General features: G+C 42.1%; 1 protein-coding gene across 2 annotated transcripts in view; it reads left to right on the forward strand.

Moving 5' to 3' along the window:
• The window catches only part of LOC122541478, a 136,279-nt gene that overhangs the window by 11,752 nt on the left and 116,147 nt on the right, over positions 1-8,380 (forward strand). The window contains exon 1 of one of the 2 annotated variants that reach the window (XM_043678275.1): positions 886-925. The exons of the other annotated variant lie outside the window; for it this stretch is intronic. The gene's annotated coding sequence lies outside the window, so the exon portion shown is untranslated. Of the gene's footprint in view, positions 1-885; positions 926-8,380 lie in introns of those variants that run through there. 2 annotated transcript variants of the gene reach the window in all.

The raw sequence follows: 8,380 nt of genomic DNA on the forward strand, positions 1-8,380 counted from the left end.
GCACTCCACTGGTCACAGGCCTCCAGTCTGAAAAACAACCCTCCACCCCTCTGTTTGAGTAGAGACAGTTGAGCTATACATTAGCCATTATGGGAAGCAGGAATATTCAGTACAGCTCTCAAGAGTCCCTAGTCATTATGCCAACTTTAGCAAAGTATATACACCTTTTGCGAGCATGAAATAAACCGTAACTAAGGCAAGTGCCTCTTCTGTAAAACTCTCCAGTGATGTATCCTGTGCATGGTCAGGAAGGATGGGTCCTTGATAAGCATATACCTATCAGACAGGGAGGTAGTTGTTGAGAGAAAGAGCCATGGTTTACTAAAGAATATGAAGCTCTTGTCAAGAGGAAGAAAAAGGCTTATATGAGGATAGGCGTGAAGGCTCAGATAGGGGGCTTGAGTGTTATAAGTTAACCAGAAAAGATCTAAAGAGAGAGCTAAGAAGAGCCAGGAGGGAACATGAGAAGTTGTTGGCGGATAGGATCAAAGAAAACCCTAAGGCCTTCTATCAGTATATCGGGAATAAAAGAATGACTCGAGTAAGATTAGGCCCCATCAAAGATAGTAGTGGAAAGTTGTGTGTAGAATCTGAGGGCATGGGGAAGCCCTTTATGAATACTTTTCGTCAGTATTCATATTGGAAAAGGGCAATGTTCGTGAGAATACAGAGATACAGGCTACAAGATTAGATGGAATTGAGGTTGACAAAGAGGAGGTTTTAGCAATTTTGGAAGGCCTAAAAATAGATGAGACCCCTGGGCTGGTTGGGATTTATCCTTGGATTCTCTGGGAATCCAGGGAGGAGATTGCAGAGCCTTTGGTTTCAATCTTTATGTCATCATTGTCAACAGGAGTAGTGCCAGAAGACTGGTGGATCGCAAATGTTGTTCCCTTGTTTAAGAAGAGGAGTCAGTACAACCCTGGTAATTATAGGCCAGTGAGCCTTACTTCAGTTGTGGGTAAAGTGTTGAAAAAGGCGATAAGAGATCTGGGAGGGAATAATTTGATGAGGGATAGTCAACACGGTTTTGTGAAGGGTAGGTCACTAGCCTTATTGAGTTCTCGAGAAGGTGGCAAAACAGGTGGATGAAGGTAAAACGATTGATGTGGTGTATATGGAGTTCAGTAAGGCATTTGATAAGGTTCCACATGGTAGGCTATTGCACAAAATACGGAGTTTCGGGATTGAAGGTGACTTAGTGGTTTGGATCAGAAATTGGCTAGCTGAAAGAAGACAGAGGGTGGTAGTTGATGGGAAATGTTCATGCTGGAGCTCAGTTACCAGTGGTGTGCCACAAGGATCTGTTTTGGGGCCACTGTTGTTTGTCATTTTTACAAATGATCTGGATGTGGAAGTAGAAGGATGGGTTAGTAAGTTTGCAGATGACACTAAGGTAGGCAGAGTTGTGGATAGTGCCCAAGGATGTTGTAGGTTACAGAGGAACATAGATAAGATGCAGAGCTGGGTTGAGAGGTGGCCAGTAGATATTAATGTGGAAAAATGTGAAGTAGTTCACTTCACAAGAAATAATAGGAATGCAGACTACTGGGTAAAATTCTTGGCAGTGAAGATGAACAGAGAGATCTTGACGTCCAGGTGCATAAACCCCTGAAAGTTACCACCTAAGTTGATAGGGTTGTTAAGAAGGCATATGGTGTGTTGCCGTTTATTGGTAGGGGGATTGAGTTTCGGAGCCATAAGGTCATGCTTCAGCTGTACAAGACACTAGGAAGGCCGCACCTGGAGTATTGGATGTCGTTCTGGTCACCACATTATAGGAAGGATGTGGAAACTTTGGAAAGGGTTCAGAGGATGTTGCCTGGTATCAAAGAGAGGTCTTATGAGGAAAGGCTGAGGAAACAGACTGTTTTCATTTGAGAGAAGTAGATTGAGAGGTGACTTAATCAAGACATTTAAGATAATCAGTGGGTTAGATTGAGTGGACTGTGAGAGCCTTTTTCCTCAGATGACAAAGGCTAACATGTGGGGACTTGCAAAGTTAAAAATCACACAACAGCAGGTTATAGTCCAACAGGTTTAATTGGAAGCACTAGCTTTTGGAGCACTGCTCCTTCATCAGGTGGTTGCTGATGAAGGAGTAGCGCTCCAAAAGCTAGTGCTTCCAATTAAACCTGTTGGACTATAACCTGGTGTTGTGTGATTTTTAACTTTGTACATCCCAGTCCAACACCGGCATCTCCAAATCATGAGGGGACACAGCTTTAAGTTGAGGGGTGATAGATTTAGGACAGATATTAGGGGTAGTTTCTTCACTCAGAGTAGTAGGGGCATTGGACAGCCTGCCTGCAACAGTAGTAGACTCACCGACATTAAGGGCATTTAAATGGGCATTGGACACACATATGGATAATAATGTGACAGTATAGGTTAGATGGGCATCAGATTATTTTCACAGGTCGGCACAACATTGAGGGCTGAAGAGCCTGTACTGTGCTGTAACGCTGTATGTTCTATGACAGATCACATCTACAGTGAGACACAACTTGAGTAAATATGTAGTTTGGGGAATTTGAAGACAATGTCACAATTTGTTGGGAAGGGGAAGAAAGAGGTACATTTTGCTTGCTTATTTTGACTCATAGTTTGTTAGACTTTTTTTTAACCAAACTAAATTGAAATTCAGGATCAGGGCTCAGCACAAAAGAAAGAGTTACATCACAGAAAACTGTAAGTTTATTGGTTGGTAATAGCTGTTGATTTGACTAGTTATGACAGATTACTTTCAAATTGAAGGTAAATGGGGAAATATTTACAGATTACAAAATGAAAGACCAGTCGGAAACTTTTAAAAATCAAGTTAAGAACTGAGTAAATAATATACAACCAGGCAGTATGTTGTATGTGCATGATGTGGGAGCTGGTAGCTTGAGGAAACAAACACTGCAATACATCAGGGAGGGAGGTAGTTACCTTGATACTGTTTCAGGAGGCAGTCACATCCCTTTATTATGGACCAGACTAATCCCCTCAAAATATATTCAGAAGCTAGCCTGGACCCTAACTTTTTCTTATTTTAAAGGTAAATGTGAGGTGCTGTGTTCCAGCTGCAATTTGATTGGTCAGACTACCAGATTTGTAGCAAAACTCACTTTATTCATGCATTCTAGTTAAAATACAACAAAAGAGCAAAATAAAGTGAAAGGATTGGCTTAGTTGTAACTCTATTGGAACATTTAGCAGAATAATAGATTAGTTAGCTCCTAAACAGTAATTGTTCCCATCAACACACCCTTGGCAAAAGGCAAATTCAGATAATAGATTATCTCGCATACAACCCCCGCAGTCCAGGAGGAAAAAAAATCAAGAGTTTGACTACACCCAGTCGGGCTGCTTCTATTGTTCCAACTTTAAAAAAACCCTGCGTTCACAAGCTGTCTGCGAGTTTTCAATAGCTATCTCAATACCTCTGTCTTAAAATTTGCCGTAAAACAAAAGGAAAAAATAAACCTCTTAAGGACAAAATAAAGCCATAGTATTATTCGATTAACTCCTTCATATTTTGTCAGTCGTCAGGCTCAGGAGAGTGTGCCGACAAGTGAGACAGGTAATGAGATCCAGGAGGGAATGCTGACGAAGCTTCAGCCCTTGAGCTTGTCCAACAGCTTTGAGATTCTTGCTCCCAATGAGGATGAGAGTGGGGCTATAGGGAGAGTATGCAAACTGACGATAGCATCATGGTACAGAGAGTCTTTCAAGAAGGGAGAAAAGAGAAATGTAGTTGTAACAAGGGACAGTATGGAAAATGTTAAAACGGAGGGAGGGCTCAGCAGAGGTTTTTAAAGATAACAGAAGAAGTAATAGGACAGAATGTATGGCAAGGGCCAGGAATCTAACTTCAGGCACAGCACATAAAGGGACAACCATGAGAAAGGGTGCAGTCAACTCAGGGCTGAGGGTGTTGTACATAAATACACGTAGTATACAAAAGAAGGTAAATGATCGGCACAGTGGCACAGTGGTTAGCACTGCTGCCTCACAGCGCCAGAGTCCTGGGATCAATTCCCGCCTCAGGCGACTGACTGTGTGGAGTTTGCACATTCTCCCTGTGTCTGCGTAGTTTTCCTCCGGGTGCTCCGGTTTCCTCCCACAGTCCAAAAAATGTGCAGGTTAGGTGAATTGGTCATGCTAAATTGCCTGTAGTATTAGATGAAGGGATAAATGTAGGGGAATGGGTCTGGGTGGATTGTGGGTCGGTGTGGACTTGTTGGGCTGAAGGGCCTGTTTCCATACTGTAAGTAACCTAAATAATCTAAGCTTGTGGCACAGATTGAAATTGGCAGGTACGATGTTGTGGGTATCACAGAGAGGTGGCTGCAAGGTGATCAGGTCTGGGAGCTAAATATCGAAGGATACATATTAGATTGAAAGGACAGGGAGATGGGCGCAAGGGGCTGGTTTGCTCTGTTGGTAAGAAATGAAACTAAATTGATTGCAAAAAGTGATACAGATTCGGAAGACGTAGAATCTGTGTGGGTAGAGTTGAGGAACTACAAAGGAAAAAAGCCCCTGATGGAAATTATGTACAGGACTTCCAGCAGTAGTCAGTATTTAGGGCAGAAAATAAATCAGGAGATAGAAAAGGCATGTAAGAAAGGCATTATTCCAATAATCATAGAGGATTTCAACATGAAAGTGGATTGGGAGATTCAGTTTGGTAGTAGATCCTAAGAAAAGGAATTTTTGGGAAGTCTAGGAGATTTTCTTTTTGGGAAACTTGTGACAGATCCTAAAAGGGAACAGACAGTTCTGGATTCAGTGATGCATCATGAGGCAGACTTGAGGGGCCCTCTTGTGGCACAATGGTACTGTCCATACCCCTCGACTAGGAGGCCCGGATTCAGGACCCATCTGCTCCAGAGGTGTGTAATAGTATCTCTGAACAAGTTGATTACAAAAAAGTGTAGCTAAGCCAAAATTTGAGGTAGACTTGTTTGAGGAGATTAAGCTGAAGGAACCCCTGGGGGGCAGTGACCGTAAATGATAGAATTCACTCTACAGTCTGAGAGGGAGAAGCTGGGATCAAGTGTAATGGTATTATAATTGAGTAAAGTTAACCACAAAGACATGCGGGAGGAGCTGCCAGATTTTATTGGAAGAGGAGCCTAACAGGGAAGACAATGGAGCAGCAATGGCAGGACTTTCTGGGCTAATTTGGGAGGCACAGCAGAAATTCATCCCAAGGAAGAAGAAATATATTCAGAAGAGGATGAGAGTGACAAGGAAAGTCAGGGAGATCATAAAAGCAAAACAAAAATCAAACATTAAGGTAAAGGTACGTGGCATTATGGGTAACATATTAGCTTGGATAGTGGATTGGCTAACTAACAGAAAGCAAACAGTGACAATGGGTGTTTTTCTAGTTGACGATCAATGGCTAGTGGTGTGCCTCAGGGATCAGTGTTGGGATTTACATAGATAATTTTGAATTGGGGAGTGAGTGTAATGTGTCAAAATTCACAGATGATCTGCTATGATTTTCTATGATCTGCCTCAACTTGCAAAATAGAGATTTTCACTATACTTCCTACATATGATGACAATAAATCAAATCAAAGATAATACGAAGATGAGTGGTAGAGCAAAGTGTGTAGAGGGCACTGAAAGTCTGCAGAGGGATATAGATAGGTTAAGTGTGTGGGAGAGAGTCTGAAAAATAGAGTTCCAGTATTAGTAAATGTGAGGTCATCCTCACATTTGGTGCAAATAACAGCAAAATAGACTACTATTTAAATAGTGAAAATTTGCAGCATGCTGCTGTGCAGAGGCTCATGGATGTCTTTTGTGCATGAATCACAAAAAGTTGGTTTGCAGCAGGTAATTTGAAAGCAAGTGGAATTGTGTCCTTCATTGCTAGTGGGATGGAGTTTAAAAACCGGGAGGTTATGCTGTAGCTGTATATGGTGCTGGTGAGGCCACACTTGGAGTACTATGTACAGTTTTGGTCTCCTTACTTGAGAAGGGATGTTCTGGTACTAGAGGGGATGCAGAGAAGGTTCCATAGGTTGATACTGGAGTTGTGGGTGTTGGCTTATAAGGCAGATTGGGACTATATTCATTGGAATTTAAAAGAATTGGGGTGGCGGGGGGGAGCGGAATCTTACAGGAACATTTAAAATTAGGAAGGGAGTAAGTAAGATAGAAGCTAGGAGGTTGTTTCCACTGGCAGGTGAAATTAAAACTAGGGGGCATAGCCTCAAAATAAGGGGGAGCACATTTAGGACTGAGTTGAGGAGGAACTCCTTCTCCCAAACAGTTGTATATCTGTGGAATTCCTTGCCCTGTAAAGCAGTTGTTGCTACCTTGTTGAATATTTTTAAAGCAAAGATTAATAGATTTTTGAACAGTAAAGGAATTAAGGGTTATGGTGCGTGGGCAGATAAGTGGAGTTGAGTCCACGAAAAGATCAGCCATTATCTTATTGAATGAGAGACCAAGCTGGGTGGACCAGATGGTCTTCTCCTGCTCTTACTTCTTATGTTCAATATGGTGAAGATTAGTGGGAAGCCAGAGGTTTGGGAAGCCTTTGTAGACCAGCAGAGGATAACTTAAAAAAAAGCAATTGAAGGGGGGGGGGGGTGGCAGATGAAATATTGGGCTAAGCTATCTAGTATTATAAAAGGAGATTGCAACAGCTTTTTATAGATATAGAAAAATTAAGAGAGGCAATAATGGACATTGGACTGTTGGAAAATGAGGTTGGAGAAGTTCTAATGGTGAACAAAGAAATTTCCATTAGTTTTCACAGTGGAAGTCACCAGCAGCAATACAAAACTTCAAGAGAATCAAGGGCCAAGATGAGTGTAGTGGTCATCACTAAGGAGGAGATGCTAGGGAAGCATAAAGGTCTGAAGATGATTAAATCACTCAGACCTGATGAACTACACCCCAGAGCTCTTTGGGAGACAGCTGAGGAGTTAGTAGAGACATTGGTGTTGATCTTTCAGGAATCACTGACATCAGGGAGTGTTCCAGAGAACTGGAAACAATGACATGGGAAGGGAAAGGTTGAGATTCTGAAAGGAGATTACAGAGAGCTACGCAGAAATTTAAAAAGGAGGTCCTCGAGAATAGTAATAACTGGATTACTCCTGGTGCTATGAGCTAGTGAGGGCAGGAATAGGAGGATAGAGCAGATGAATGCTTGGTGAGGAGCTGGTGTATGGGAGAAGGATTCACATTTTTGGATCATTGGAATCTCTTTTGGGGTAGAAGTGACCTGAACAAGAAGGACGGATTGCACCGAAATTGGAAGGGGACTAATATACTGGCAGGGAAATTTGCTAGAGCTGCTCGGGAGGATTTAAACAAGTAAGGTGGCGGGGATGGTGAGGAAAGAGATCAATCAGAGACTGGTACAGTTGAGAACAAAGGCGAGTCAAACAGTCAGCGCAGGCAGGGACAAAGCAGAGAGGAATGTAGGACTGATAAATTAAACTACATTTATTTCAATGCAAAGGGCCTAACAGGGAAGGCAGATGAACTCAGGGTATGGTTAGGAACATGGGACTGGGAGATATCATAGCAATTAGAGAAACATGGTTCAGGGATGGGCAGGAAAATGCAGACCTCATTTTCTCTTCAGGGATGGGCAGGACTGGCAGCTTAATGTTCCAGGATACAAATGCTACAAGAAGGATATAGAAAGGGAGGCAAGAGAGGTGGGGAGTAACATTTTTGATAAAGGGATAAGGCTGAGGGAGGATATTCCCAGAAATACATCCAGAGAAGTTATTTGGGTGGAACTGAGAAATAAGAAAGGGACGATAACCTTATTGGGATTGTATTATAGACCCCCTAATAGTCAGAGGGAAATTGAGAAACAAACTTGTAAGGAGATATCAGCTATCTGTAAGAATAATAGGGTGGTTGTGGTAGGGGATTTTAACTTTCCAAACATAGACTGAGACTGCCATAGCGTTAAGGGTTTAGATGGAGAAAAATTTGTTAAGTGTGTACAAGACAATTTTCTGATTCAGTATGTGGATGTACCTACTAGAGAAGGTGCAAAACTTGAACTACTATTGGAAAATAAGGTAGGGCAGGTGACTGAGGCGTCAGTGGGGTAGCACTTTGGGGCCAGCGACCATAATTTTATTAGATTTAAAATAGTGATGGGAAAAGGATAGTCCAGATCTAAAAGTTGAAGTTCTAAATTGGAGAAAGGCCAATTTTGGCGATATTAGGCAAGAACTTTCGAAAGCTGATTGGAGGCAGATGTTTGCAGGTAAAGGGATGGCTGGAAAAAGGGAAGCCTTCAGAAATGAGATAACGAGAATCCAGAGAAAGTATATTCCTGATAGGGTGAAAGGAAAGGCTGGTAGGTATAGGGAATGCTGGATGACTAAAGAAATTGAGG

Source organism: Chiloscyllium plagiosum, chromosome 37 (assembly GCF_004010195.1).
Source record: "Chiloscyllium plagiosum isolate BGI_BamShark_2017 chromosome 37, ASM401019v2, whole genome shotgun sequence".
NCBI classification, from domain to species: Eukaryota; Metazoa; Chordata; class Chondrichthyes; order Orectolobiformes; family Hemiscylliidae; genus Chiloscyllium; species Chiloscyllium plagiosum.